This window comes from Capra hircus, chromosome 9 (genome assembly GCF_001704415.2).
Source record: "Capra hircus breed San Clemente chromosome 9, ASM170441v1, whole genome shotgun sequence".
Lineage (NCBI taxonomy): Eukaryota > Metazoa > Chordata > Mammalia > Artiodactyla > Bovidae > Capra > Capra hircus.
The window spans coordinates 49,266,144-49,282,100 of record NC_030816.1 but is presented as its reverse complement, the minus strand read 5'-3'; positions in this window follow the sequence as shown (position 1 = coordinate 49,282,100).

The following is a 15,957-nucleotide window of genomic DNA, read 5'->3' as shown; positions in this document are numbered from 1 at the left end:
GGCTCCTCTGTTCTCAGGATTTCCTGGGCAAGAATACTGGAGTGATAGACATCTCAAAACTCACTACTGAACACTTCATTGCACTCCAGAGAAAGGAAATCCAGCTCCATCCACCAGAACACCGACGTAAGCTTCCCTAACCAGAAAACATTGACAACCCACTTGTCCAACCCTACCCACAGGGAGGAACCTCCACAATAAAGAGGAACCACAAAATGCCAGAATACAGAAAGGCCACCCCAAACACAGCAATCTGAACAAGATGAAAAGGCAGAGAAATACTCAGCAGGTAAAGGAACATGATAAACGCCCACCAAACCAAACAAAAGAGGAGGAGATAGGGAGTCTACCTGAAAAAGAATTCAGAATAATGATAGTAAAAATGATCCAAAATCCTGAAAACAAAATGGAGTTACAGATAAATAGTCTGGAGACAAGGATTGAGAAGATGCAAGAAATGTTTAACAAGGACCTAGAAGATATAAAAGAGTCAATCAATAATGAATAAGGCAATAAATGAGATTAAAAACACTCTGGAGGGAACCAACAGTAGAATAACTGAGGCAGAAGATAGGATAAGTGAGGTAGAATATAGAATGGTGGAAATAAATGAAGCAGAGAGGAAAAAAGAAAAAAGAGTGAAAAGAAATGAGGACAACCTCAGAGACCTCTGGGACAATGTCAAATGCCCCAACATTCGAATCATAGGAGTCCCAGAAGAAGAAGACAAAAAGAAAGACCATGGAAAAATACTTGAGGAGATAATAGTTGAAAACCTCCCTAAAATGGGGAAGGAAATAGTCATCCAAATCCAAGAAACCCAAAGAGTCCCAAACAGGATAAACTCAAGGCAAAACACCCCAAGACACATATTAATCAAATTAACAAAGATCAAACACAAAGAACAAATATTAAAAGCAGCAGGGAAAAACAAATAATACACAAGGGGATTCCCATAAGGATAACAGCTGATCTTTCAATACAAACTCTTCAGGCCAGAAGGGAATGGCAGGACATACTTAAAGTGATGAAAGAGAAAAAAAAACCCAGATTACTCTACCTAACAGGGATCTCATTCAAATATGAAGGAGAAGTCAAAAGCTTTACAGACAAGCAAAAGCTGAGAGAATTCAGCACCACCAAACCAGCTCTACCACAAATGCTAAAAGATCTTCTTTAGACAGGAAACAGAAAAGGTGTATAAACTTGAACCCAAAACAACAAAGTAAATGGCAACAGGATCATACTTATCAATAATTACCTTAAATGTAAATGGGTTGAATGCCCCAACCAAAAGACAAAGATTGGCTGAATGGATACAAAAAGAAGACCCTTATATATGGTGTCTACAAGAGACCCACCTCAAAACAAGGGACACATACAGACTGAAAGTGAAGGGCTAGAAAAAGATATTTCATGCAAATAGAGACCAAGAGAAAGCAGGAGTAGCAACACTCATATCAGATAAAATTGACTTTGAAATAAAGGCAGTGAAAAGAGACAAAGACGGACACTATATAATGATCAAAGGATCACTCCAAGAAGAAGATATAACAATTATAAATATATATGCACCCAACATAAGAGTACTGCAATATGTAAGGCAAATGCTAACAAGTATGAAAGGGAAAATTAACAACACAATAATAGTGGGAGACTTTAATGCCCCACTCACACCTACGGATAGATCAACTAAACAGAAAATTAGCAAGGAAACACAAACTTTAAAGGATACAATAGACCATTTAGACCTAATTGATATCTATAGGACATTTCACCCCAAAACAATGAATTTCACCTTTTTCTCAAGTGCAAACAGAACCTTCTCCAGGATAGATCACATCCTGGGCCATAAACCTAGCTTTGGTAAATTTTAAAAAATTGAAATCATTCGAAGCATCTTTTCTGATCACAATGTAGTAAGATGAGATGTCAATTACAGGGAAAAAAAAAAACTATTAAAAATTCCAACACATGGAGGCTGAACAACTTGCTTTTGAATAACCAACAAATCACAAAAGAAATCAAAAAAGAAACCAAAATATGCATAGAAATGAATGAAAATGAAAACACAACAACCCAAAACCTATGGGACACTGTAAAAGTAGTGCTAAGGGAAAGGTTCATAGCAATATAGGCTTACTTCAAGAAACCAGAAAAAAGTCAAATACCTAACTCTACACCTAAAACAACTAGAAAAGGAAGAAATGAAGAACCCCAGGGTTAGTAGAAGGAAAGAAATAATAAAAATTAAGGCAGAAATAAAAGAAACAAAAGAGACCATAGCAAAAATCAACAAAGCTAAAAGCTGGTTCTTTGACAAGATAAATAAAATTGACAAACCATTAGCCGGACTCATCAAGAAACAAAGAGAGAAGAATCAAATCAACAAAAGTAGAAATGAAAATGGAGAAATCACAACAGACAACACAGAAATACAAAGGGTCATAAGAGACTACTATCAGCAACTATACGCCAATAAAATGGACAACTTGGAAGAAATGGACAAATTCTTAGAAAAGTATAACTTTACAAAACTGAACCAGGAAGAAATAGAACATCTTAACAGACCCATCACAAGCACAGAAATTGAAACTGTAATCAGAAATCTTCCAGCAAACAAAAGCCCAGGACCAGATGGCTTCACAGCTGAATTCTACCAAACATTTAGAGAAGAGCTAACACCTATCCTACTCAAACTCTTCCAGAAAATTGCAGAGGAAGGTAAACTTCCAAATGCATTCTATGAGGCCACCATCACCCTAATACCAAAATCAGACAAAGATGCCACAAAAAAAGAAAACTAAAGGCCAATATCACTGATGAAAATAGATGCAAAAATCCTTAACAAAATCCTAGCAAACAGAATCCAACAGCATATTAAAAAGATAATACATCATGACCAAGTGGGCTTTATCTCAGGGATGCAAAGATTCTTCAATATCTGCAATCAATCAATGTAATATACACCACATTAACAAATTGAAAGATAAAAACCATATGATTATCTCTATAGATGCCAAGAAAGCCTTTGACAAAATTCAACATCCATTTATGATAAAAACCCTCCAGAAAGCAGGAATAGAAGGAACATACCTCAACATAATAAAAGCTATATATGACAACCTATAGCAAACTTTATTCTCAATGGTGAAAAATTGAAAGCATTTCCCCTAAAGTCAGGAAGAGGACAAGGGTTCCCACTCTCACCACTACTATTCAACATAGTTTTGGAAATTTTAGCCACAGCAATCAGAGAAGAGAAAGAAATAAAAGGAGTCCAGATTGGAAAAGAAGAAGTAAAACTCTCACTGTTAGTGGATGACATGATCCTCTACATAGAAAACCCTAAAGACTCCACCAGAAAATTACTAGAGCTAATCAATGAATATAGTAAAGTTGCAGGATATAAAATTAACACACAGAAATCCCTTGCATTCCTATACACTAACAATGAGAAAACAGAAGGAGAAATTAAGGAAACAATTCCATTCACCATTGCAACGAAAAGAATAAAATACTTAGGAATAAATCTACCTAAAGAAACAAAAGACCTATATATAGAAAACTATAAAACATTGAAGAAAGAAATCAAAGAGGATACAAATAGATGGAGATATATACCATGTTCATGGATTAAAAGAGTCAATATAGTGAAAATGAGTATACTACCCCAAACAATCTATAGATTCAATGAAATCCCTATCAAGCTGTCAATGGTATTTTTCACAGAACTAGAACAAATAATTCCACAGTTTGTATGGAAATACAAAAAACCTCTAATAGCCAAAGCAATCTTGAGAAAGAAGAATGGAACTGGAGGAATCAGTCTGCCTGACTTCAGGCTATACTACAAAGCTACAGTCATCAAGACAATATGGTAGTGGCACAAAGAGAGAAATATAGATCAATGGAACAAAATAGAAAGCCCAGAGATAAATCCACACACCTATGGACACCTTCCAAAGATAGGCAATGGCAAAGAATGCTCAAACTACCACACAATTGCACTCATCTCACACGCTAGTCAAGTAATGCTCAAAATTCTCCAAGCCAGGCTTCAGCAATACATGAACCGAGAACTTTGAGATGTTCAAGCTGGTTTTAGAAAAAGCAGAGGAACCAGAGATCAAATTGCGAACATTCACTGGATCATGGAAAAAGCAAGAGAGTTCCAGAAAAACATCTATTTCTGCTTTATTGACTATGCCAAAACCTTTGACTGTGTGGATCACAATAAACTGGAAGATTCTTCAAGGGATGGGAATACCAGACCACCTGACCTGCTTCTTGAGAAACCTGTATGCAGGTCAGGAAGCAACAGTTAGAACTGGACGTGGAACAACAGACTGGTTCCAGATAGGAAAAGGAGTAAGTCAAGGCTGTGTATTGTCGCCCTGCTTATTTAACTTCTATGCAGAGTACATCATGAGAAACACTGGGCTGGAAGAAACATAAGCTGGAATCAAGATTGCCAGGAGAAATATCCATAACCTCAGATATGCAGATGACACCACCCTTATGGCAGAATGTGAAGAGATACTAAAGAGCCTCTTGATGAAAGTGAAAGAGGAGAGTGAAAAATTTGGCTTAAAGCTCAACATTCAGAAAACTTAGATCACGGCATCTGGTCCTATCACTTCATGGGAAATAGTGGGTAAACAGTGGAAACAGTGTCAGACTTTATTTTGGGGGGCTCCAAAATCACTGCAGATGGTGATTGCAGCCATGAAATTAAAAGATGCTTACTCCTTGGAAGAAAAGTTATGACCAACCTAGATAATGTATTTAAAAGCAGAGGCATTACTTTGCCAACAAAGGTCTGTCTAGTCAAGGCTATGGTTTTTCCAGTAGTCATGTACAGATGTGAGAGTTGGACTGTGAAGAAGGCTGAGCACTGAAGAACTGATGCTTTTGAACTGTGGTGTTGGAGAAGACTCTTGAGAGTTCCTTGGACTGCAAGGAAATCCAACCAGTCCATTCTAAAGGAGATCAGTCCTGGGTGTTCTTTGGAAGGACTGATGCTAAAGCTGAAACTACAGTACTTTGGCCACCTCATGCGAAGAGTTGACTCATTGGAAAAGACTCTGATGCTGGGAGGGATTGGAGGCAGAAGAAGGGGACGACAGAGGATGAGATGGCTGGATGGCAACACCGACTCGATGGATGTGAGTTTAAGTGAACTCTGGGAGTTGGCAATGGACAGGGAGGCTTGGCGTCCTGCAATTTATGGGGTTGCAAAGAGTCAGACACGACTGAGTGACTGAAATGAACCTAACTGAATTGATGGACACCTTATCTTTGACAAAGGCGGCAAGAATATACAATGGAGAAAAGACAATCTCTTTAAAAATTGGTGTTGGGTAAACTGGTCAACCAATTGTAAAAGAATGAAGCTAGAACACTTTCTAACACCATACACAAAAATAAACTCAAAATGGATTAAAGATCTAAACATAAGATCAGAAACTATAAAACTCCTAGAGGAGAACATAGGCAAAACACTCTCTGACATAAATCACAGCAGGATCCTCTATGACCCACCTCCCAGGGTAATGGAAATAAAAGCAAAAATAAACAAATGGGACCTAATTAAACTTAAAAGCTTTTGCACAATGAAGCAAACTATAAACAAGGTGAAAAGACAGCCTTCAGAATGGGAGAAAATAATAGCAAATGAAGCAACTGACAAAGAATTAATCTCAAAAATATACAAGCAGCTCTTGCAGCTCAATTCCAGAAAAATAAATGACCAAATGAAAAAATGAGCCAAAGAACTAAACAGACATTTCTCCAAAGAAGACATACAGATGGCTAACAAACACATGAAAAGATGCTCAACATCACTCATTAGCAGGGAAATGCAAATCAAAACCACAATGAGGTACCATCTCACACTCGTCAGAATGGCTGCTATCCAAAAGTCTACAAACAATAAATGCTGGAGAGGGTGTGGAGAAAAGGGAATCCTCTTATATTGTTGGTGGGAATGCAAACTAGTACAGCCACTATGGAGAACAGTGTGGAGATTCCTTAAAAAACTGGAAATAGAACTGCCATATGACCCAGCAATCCCACTTCTGGGTCACACACTGAGGAAACCAGAACTGAAAGAGAAACGTGTACCCCAATATTCATCGCAACACTGTTTATAATAGCTAGGATGTGGAAGCAACCTAGATGTCCATTGGCAGATGAATGGATAAGAAAGCTGTGGTACATATACACGATGGAATATTACTCAGCCCTTAAAAAGAATACACTTGAATCAGTTCTAATGAGGTGGATGAAACTGGAGCCTATTATACAGAGTGAAGTAAGTCAGAAAGAAAAACACCAATACAGTATACTAACGCATATATATGGATTTTAGAAAGATGGTAACGATGACCCTAAACGCAAGACAGCATAGAGACACAGATGTATAGAATAGTCTTGTCGACTCTGTGGGAGAAGATGAAGGTGGGATGGTTTGAGAGAGTGTATGTTATTATGTGTGAAACAGATCACCAGTCCAGGTTCAATGCATGAGACAGGTTGCTCAGGGCTGATGTACTGGGATGACCCTGAGGGATGGGATGGGGAGGGTAGTGGGAGGGGGAGTTCAGGATGGGGAAAACATGTACACCCATGGCTGATTCATGTCAATATATGGCAAAACCCACTACAATATTGTAAAGTAATTAGCCTCCAATTAAAATACATAAATAAAAATAAAAAAACGAATACTGAAGTGGGTTGCCATTTTCTTCTCCAAGGGATCTTCCAAACCCAGGCATCCAACCCATGTCTTCTGCTTGGCAGGTGGATTCTTTACCACTGTGCCACCTGGGAAGCCATACTTTCCTTATAACTTCATAATACATGTTGGACAGACAGATTCTAAAGTAACACCTAGTGATTCCCTGCTTTGTGCTATTCATGTCCTTTTATAAGCCCTCCCTCAGTCACTTAAGCATGGGCAGGACTTGTGGCTTGCTTCTAACCAGCAGACTATGACAAAGATGAGGAGAGTCACTTCCATGATTATGCTACATCATGAAAGATTTCATTTTGGGTTCTAAAGTCTCTTTCCATTGTTGGCTTTGAAGAAGACAGTTGTCATGAATCCTACAGTTTCTAGGAAATAACTTCTCCAAAACCTGAATGAGGACTAAAGGCAGACTCTTCCCCAGGTGAGATCCCAGCCTTGGCCAACATCTTAATTGCAGTCTAATGAGATCCCATGAAGAGGACTCCATTAAGCCATGTTCAAACTCCTGACCCAGAGGAAATTTGAGATAATAAATGGATATTTTTTAAAACTGCTGAATTTGTGGTAATCTGTTATGAGGCAAAGGGAACTAATACAGATCTAATGTAAAATTTTAAGTCTCCTTGATCCAAGGGGACAAACACTAATTCAGTTATATTTAATAATTACTTGGTAAGTAATTTTTTAAGAATTTAAGATAATTCTAAAATTTTGAATTTAAAATTTAAGATTTTCTAAAATTCTAAAATTCAAAATCAAAATTTTGCATATGGCAAAAACCAATAGAAGTTAATTTTTTCATAGAATTAAAAAGAATTAAGAGTAAAAGAAAGACAAGTCTGTTAGAAAACTAGCAAAAGTTATGAAGACAGTCAACTGAAAAGCAAGTCTAAATGGTTCTACAGTATATGAAAAAGAACTCAGCCTCATTTAGGTTAAGAAAATACCCCAGTGAAATTATAATGGGATATCATTTCCCACTTATCACATTGGCAAACATTTTAAAAAATGATAATACACTCTGTGATAACACATTTTGTGGTCCAGGGGTAGAAAATAGGCACTATCCCATACTATTCATGTCATTACAACTTTATGGAAAGCAATTTGCAGTATTTATTAAAATTCAAAATCAAGCACACTCTTTGGCCCAGTGATTTACTTCTAAATATTTCCCTTACCATTATACTAACTTTCTATGAAACAACCTATTTAATTCCAGTATTGCCTGTATTAGCACAAGATTAGAAACAACCTAAATTTTTTAGGTTGCTTTTGTTTTTATTTAATTAAATAAATTTTGGTATAACCAAAGAAAGGAATGTTCTATAGCAGTTAAAGAGAACACACTGATATGGAAAACTCTCTAAGGTATACTGCTTCTTGGAAAAAAGTAAGGTATAGAACACCTTGTATAACATTCTCCCATTTGTGTTAAAAATTTTACATGACAAATCTGTCTCGAATGTATCTAGAAGCACAATGAAGTAGCAATAGTTGCCTCTGAGACTGAGTGATTGGGGGACAGAGGTGTAAAGAGAAATTTCCCCTATATATCATTTCATACCTTTTGAATTTTGTACCAGGGACATACACTACCCATTTATAAAAATTAAAGTAAAATTCAGATCAAAGTAAAAAGGATTATGAACACATATTATGAAACAAATAAGTCTTTAAAAACATAGACAGATAATTTAATAAAAGGTATCCTTCCCAAATAATAAACAGCAAATAAGATGCCCCCAACCTGAGGGTTTTGAATAGCCTACATGGGTTTACGAGTGAAAGAGATGAATCTTACAAGCCTGTGATAGATGAAATTTTCACAGTAGTACAATTCTTCCCAACCAGAACCCCCCAGGGAAATCAGTTGAATACCTTATACTGTAATTTTAGTTTTTCATTTCCTTGTGTAAAAACACTCTAGGAGGTTTGCTGCAAAAAGGAATTCCCTGGGATTTTAAACCAGCATGGTTTAGAGAAGTCCTAACTTCAAAGTTAAGTTCTCTATGTACTTACCCATCGGTGGCAGCCTTCGAAATGAACTAATTGGAATTCGGTGGAAGTAGTGGCAACCACACCTGGTGTTCAGTGTTGACATAGGCAGGAAATGCAGTCTGACACCTGGTGACACAAAGCTGTTCAAGAGAGCATTGCTAATTGAGGGCATCCTTGATCAACCTGATGTGATTTTAACATGGAATCTAATATGTATATGCCTTGAGACCAAGTGTTAAGAATGATTTCACAAAGAGATGGAGAAGGGGGAGGGCACCCTTTCCATGGTGCTGAGAGGGTCCAAGACAGTACCTGCCCAATGTCACCAACTCCCATATATCTACTTAATTTGGGTCCTGATAGTTTTCAGGTCTCATATGTTCTCTTCCCAGGAGGGATCACACCTTGAATTTTAATCATCTTGGTTAAGGAAAAACTTTGGAAAGACTTGTTGACATCTGGGGAAGGACCCAAGACACACTTTGCCACTTCAACCGTTTGTCAAGATGGGTGGGCCCTGGCTGAGTGTTGGAAATCATCTTCTATACAAACCAGCTTGGCTCAGATGCTAGAGGACCCTGACACAACAGCCGGGTTGTTTCTCAAGCTTCTGGCACATTTTGGGGCTCAGTACATTCTTATTGATTACTCTGTTCTTAACTAATAAATCCTCTTTAAAAATGGGCATAATTAGTTTTTGAATTCTGGAAGAAGTTGTCATAAAGAGTTCTGTTTCCAGGGAGACCCAGACCTTGACTTTTCAGAGGCTTGCTTCATCTTCTCAGTTCAGTTCAGTTCAGTTCAGTTCAGTCGCTCAGCTGTGTCCGACTCTTTGCGACCCCATGAATCGCAGCACGCCATGCCTCCCTGTCCATCACCAACTCCCGGAGTTCACTCAGACTCACGTCCATCGAGTCAGTGATGCCATCCAGCCATCTCATCCTCTGTCATCCCTTTCTCCTGCTCCCAATCCCTTCCAGCATCTACCCGTTACTAAATTTTTTCCCAATTTGTTAATAAGTGGGGAATGGAGGAAACTCACCTTTGTCAAAACAGTTCTGGCAAAGAATTTTGCTGGCAAGTTTTTATAACCACTGGCTTATAAAAGGCTTAAGATTAACTCTGTATTTAACATATCTGAGCTATATTATTTCCCAAGTCCCCAGTAAATGACCAAGAATTGATTCTGGTTGGTGACAAATCTGATCACCATCACCTTTGTTCCTTAATACAAAGGAATAAAACAGGTTCCTGCGCTGCTCCTTGCTATGGCTGGCTACAAACACACACACTGAAAGGAAGGCTAGGAAGTGGGCACATGCCTGACACAATCTGTGTTCCTGGCCTGCTGAGGCCCTTCAGCCACTGCATGGTGGTCCCTTGTTCTCCTGCAATTTACTCCATCAAATCCAAGTGGAGAACCCATCCAAATACCAACATTTGGTACTTACACCAGAGTTTGTAGAGTCTATATTGATGCCTGGCTTGTCAGTGATAGTCAACACCTCAGAGGACAGTGGTGGAGATGTGAAATGATCTGGAGGCAGAACTGATGAGCTGCTGTAAAAGGTCTACTTTGCCAGGTGATTGGGTCCCTCTAGGCCCCTTCATTGGATAAGGAAATGGCAACCCACTCCAGTGTTCTTGCCTAGAGAATCCCAGGGCCGGGGGAGCCTGGTGGGCTGCCGTCTATGGAGTCGCACAGAGTCAGACACGACTGAAGCGACTTAGCAGCAGCAGGCCCCTTAATCCCCACAACTAACCACAGTTTCTTCTCTTGCTTATATAGGAGCCCACTTCACATCCCTGTCACGTTTAATGACATACAAGCTAACACTTTCTAGCATCAGTGAGGATCAGTCTAGAAAAGCTGACACTGGACTTCCCTGGTGGTCCAGTGGTTAAGACTCTGTGCTTTCACTGCAGGGAGCACAGGTTCGATCTCTGCTTGGGAAAGTAAGATCCCACATTCCATTCGGTGTAGCAAAAAAAGAAAAAAAAAAGAAAGAAAAGAAGAGCTAAGACTGTTTTTAGTTCCCCAAGTCCCCAAAAAGTGCTTTCCTCCTGACATGCCCCCATTTCCTGTGTCAATTATTTCAGCCTCTTCATCTGCCATATCTTGATTCTTCTTTCTTCTTTCTAGTCTAGTTTGAGGCAACTTTCACTTTCTTAAAATACTCAGGCAATGAATACTTTTCTTCTAGCAAATCTCAGCCTAGACTGATGGTCTTTAACAGCATTTAGCCATTCCTCATCTCCAGAGCTTGGCATGGTCTCACGTTCCTTTCATCTGCATCCAAGGCACCTTCCTACTCCCCAGCTTCATTTGTCATCTCCAAATCGAGCTGGTGTAATTTTGCTTATCTCACTTCTTCTAACCTGGAATAGCTTTTGAATTAGCATCTTGGGCACATTTCAGAACCCTGCTTCCAGATCCCCTTCATCAAGGGTCCTAGAAATCCACCTAGCATCAAAATTTCACAATTCAATCCATATCCTTGTCCTATAAAACCACATTTGGGGGCGAGGAGCTGTACTTACAGCACATGAACAACTTCAAACATGGCACATTTCTTGAGTTCACTTTGACACTCATAAAGAGCCTGGGGTGGAAGGCAGTGGGTCCATGGAGCTTTCAAGTAGAGAAGAGCACAGGCTTTTTGTACATTCAAACAGAACAGGATGGACCTGAAGTGGCTATGTAGACATCTCAGTCCAGCTAGACTTCTTGTCCATTCATCAACGATTTTAAGCAGTCAAAATTTCAAGTTTAAGAAAGAAGCAGGGGTTTTTGTCATGTGACACACACATCCATTTTCAGCAAGTAGTCTGTTTCAATTATGTTACAATGTTTTCCCTTTGAAAAGGCACATAGATAACAAAGGCACCCAGAGTTTCTTCAGGGGTACCAAGCTTGGGACAGTGCTAGGGAAGGTACAAGAAAGAGAGATGAGATTTACCCTAGACAGCCACACCCCAAAACAGAGAAAGCCATAGTGCTGTATTATACAGCACTCTGTGTGCGTGTCTGCACACGCACACTGTGACTCGTGACTCAAAAGTAGTGCAGCAGATTGCAGACTTGGGTTTTGGAATCTTTCTTATTACATTAATATCCCAGCCTGCACATATGGGAGTCCTATTCGTAGAAGTATACGTGTGCCCAGACTCATAGCCCACAACACAAGATCCAAAGTGCTAATATTAGAGCCGCTGCAGTGAGAGGATGACAAGCGGGCTTTGCGTTCTGGGCCGTACATGTTTACATCAAAAGTTTTGCGTACAGGGACCGGCTGTTTGCACAGCGGCTGCGGTTCTGGGCACAGCCCGCCTGGAAACGGTACAATCCCTGGGAGACAGGCTGTCTCATGAATAGGCAATGAGAGGCTGCTCCCCTCCTGGAATCTTCTCTCCTTTTAGAAAACGTGCGCTTAACTTGTAAATGGAGTTTCCACTGCTGCTCAAGAGTATTTTTGTTTTGAATCACAACCCGGTTCTTCTGCCGAGCGAGGCGCACTGGTGTGTAGCAAGGCGCCCTTCCCGCCGCATCCTCTCCCGGTGTGAGGCCGCGCCTAACACAACCGGCTCTCGAGGTTCCTACCAAACACAGAAACATTATTTTTCTCACATTACAAAAGAACAGGAACAGAAACAGAGGCGCAGGTTTGTGCAACAGTTTTCGCGCCACTGTGGGGAGGCTGTGATAGCTGCGTTAGGGTTGGAAGACTGCTCAGGGGATAAGGGAGGATGTACCGCTCACCAACTGGGGACCTAGAACGAGCACTCGACCCCTCCGGGCCTTGGCGTCCCCTTCTGTACTTTGGACTTCTGGGAAAGTTGGGCAGATTCAGTGAGGTCATCCATGAAGGTTCTTGCAATACCACCTGGTGCACACGAGTTCTCCACCCTGCCGCTGCTTTTCCAGAGCGCAGTGCTGACGGCAGGCAAGCCTCCACTTGCAGATTCTCCTGGAGATCTAAGCATCAGCCCTTCTCAGTAAACGCTGTGCAGTCTTCTCCAGATCTTGGCCTGACTTCGTTTTTCTAGTCAGTGCTAATGTTTTACTTCTCTCAATCAGAATCGAGCCCATTATAAGAAAATTCAATCTAAGTCCCTTTGCCTTATTAGATGCCCTTTATTAGCTCCCTACCATCCACAGGAAAAAGAAAAACGAAAAAACAGTCCAAACTCCAGAGCAAGATATCAAAGACTACAGTGTGGCTATTGATCACTGTGCTACTGTCAGCCCGCTAGGCATCCCCTACCTGTATTTTATGTGGCAACAATACTGAACTGGCCCCTGTTCTGCTATACCACCTTCTTATTTCATGTCCCTGGGCCTTTGCAAATGCTGCTCTTTCTGCGTGGACTGTGGTCTCCCCATCTTTGTTTTTTGGGACAACTCTGACTTTGGAGACAATTCCTCTGGCAAATCTTTTCATACTCACATTCCCCTACATCATTGCCTCTAGCCTCTGCATCTTGGCCATATTTTTAGTTTGTACTTATTACCTGGCATTGCCATGTATTTGTTTACTAGCCTCCTGCAATGATGAATTTCTGGAGGGCAAGGATGAATTTCTGGAGGGCGCGATTTATCTATATGCCATCACTGGACAACCAGCAGAGGCTCTGTAATTGCAAAAATGCTTATTTTTCACTATGAATTGAAATAGTAACTATTTCCATTGTTAAAGCAGACACTTTACAGTTTTTACGGTTTAATTTTTTGTTGCCTTTTTTCTGATAGTGAGCCCAGCTGTTATATTTAAGATGCTTTGTAGAACAAGGCACATTTATATACATGAAGAGTAGCTGAAGCAACAGTAAGGCTGGGGTTTCTGATTTTGCTCATTTCAACCAAGTATTGCTGTAAGTCCCATGGGAAGTAATGAAGATGGAATAAGATACATTATATTTCCTCAAAGAGCTTGCCATTTAGAAGCAGATAAGGAGGGAATAGAAGGGGATGGGGGGAAAAAGTAGAAGCAGAGCAAAGTTATGCCATTTGAGAGAAACCAATAAGATTTCTGGAGGTTTTAAGGAAGAATCAACTGATGCAACTAGGGATGAGGAAGATGTGTTATGTGACACCGGCGATGTTGGAGGCTGGACTTGGTGTATACAGAGTGTACCAGGCAGAAACAGGCAGGAAGAGGCTTCTAGATAGGAGGGACAATATGTGCAAAGACCTAAAGGGGATTAATGAGTTACCTACCTGGAGACCATCAACCATTTGCCGGCCTCCCTCATGCTCAGTGTTGGAGTGTGGTGGGAGAAAAGACTAAAAATCAAGTTTGTAGACATTCTGGAAAGGTTCCCAAGTCCCAAAATGAGGAAGTTTAACTTAATTTAGTAGGCATTGGTAGCAATCAAGATTTTTGGATAGAAGAATGATATAAATTGAAACATGCTGAAGAATATTCTGGTTGTCACTATATGTGGACCACACTGGAAAAGGAGAAATTAGCCACAGGGATAGGAGATAAGACGCTGCTGTGAGCATGAGACTGGGAGGGGCAGCCATGGGATGCAGTGTCTGAGGGGCCTGGCAGAATCAAAATGGAGAGGATGTGGCAGTCGTTCTGATGTGAGGATGAGTGAGGAGACAGTCTCATGCAATGCTCAGGTTTAAGGCCTGAGTTCAAAGGAAAATGGTCCTAGTAAGAGAACTTGAGAGATCATGCTGAGGAAGTTATATGGTTAGAAAAATGGTGAGTTTGGAGGGGCCATGCTGAGTTCAAGGACCTCCAGGTAAGTCTGACACAGGAGAGAGATCAGGGTGAGAGCTCTGCCTTTCTAATAGTCACTGACATTGGGGAAAGAGAAGCTGTATTGAGGACAGGAAGGTAAAGAGAGAAGAAAACTGAGTGTAGGACATTAGAGAATTGCCTGCCTATTAGAGAAACTGATGGGAAAAGAGGGACTGATGGAGAACAAAGGTAGTAATAGAACTAGGATAGATATGTGATGTGGAATTCAAGGAAGAGGCTTCCAGAAGGAGGAATGCATTCCTGGAGCGATCGCAGGTTAATTCACTTCCTGACACACAGTTCAGAAATTCATCTGGGTTTCCATAGCCTTTTGGAGCATGAACTTCCTTTGCATACTTTGTGTATATGTCTTGTTTCCCCTTTCCAGACTGGGATCTCCTCCTAGATGGAAACTTTTCTTTCTTGTGCTTTTACCTGGATAAAGAGCTCACGCTTAGGGAATGATTGTTGAATGACTGAGTAAAAACCCAAAGCAACAGAGAAGAAAAAGAAAAGAAAAAGCCCATTGTACTTGAAGAAGAGGTGTAGTTCCCCCAATAAAAGAATGAATGAAATACTTTTCTGCTCTGGAGCTAGGAAGAAATACAGTCTATGAAAGGGCAGTTCAAATGTGAACACTTGAAAAATTCTGAGTCTTCCACCAAGGTGTGATTCATCATCCACACTCTCATAGATATAAGCGTCATGATTTGTGAGGTATTGAGGTGAAATTATCTAGCAAGTAAAGGGTCCAATAAGCATCCAGCTGCCTGAATTCAACTGACCACATGATTAATGACATTGCAAGTTACATCCACGGCCTTCCATCTCCCAAGCACTTTATAAACATTGAGTAATCTCACAATACCCTTGTGAGATATCATCATGTTCATTTTCCATATAGTTAACTGAGCCAAGGAGGTTAAACGACTTGCTCAAAGGCCACATTGGAAGTCAATGACATCAAATACTCAGAATGAAGGTGATCCCTGGTCCCACTTCTCACAGGAGATTGCTGAACCAAATCCCACTCTTTGCATCATTAAGAAGCCTGACTGACAGGCCAATGCTGTAATAGATCATACTTCACAACTGAGATCAGTGAGGATTCGCATGCTGTCTCAAGCAGGTCAGGGCTGGCCCCTGAAAAGAGAGAAAATGATGCTCTGCAAGACCGTAGGATGGAAGAACAAAACTAGACATGAGTGAAATCTTCTCTGAATTTCCAAAGACCTTCCTTTAAATACTAAGATGGGAGATGGAATGCAGGTGGAGATGGGCAGACTAAGGGTAGGCTTTGGTTGATGAGCATCTTAAATCTGAACTATGATGCCTTTTTCTTTCTTACAAATATTTGCATTCTTCTTTACCATTCAGTTTTTATTTTAATTGTCTTTTCATATTTCTCTTAGCTCCATATTCTCAAGTTGATGCTCTTTTGGCCTGAAA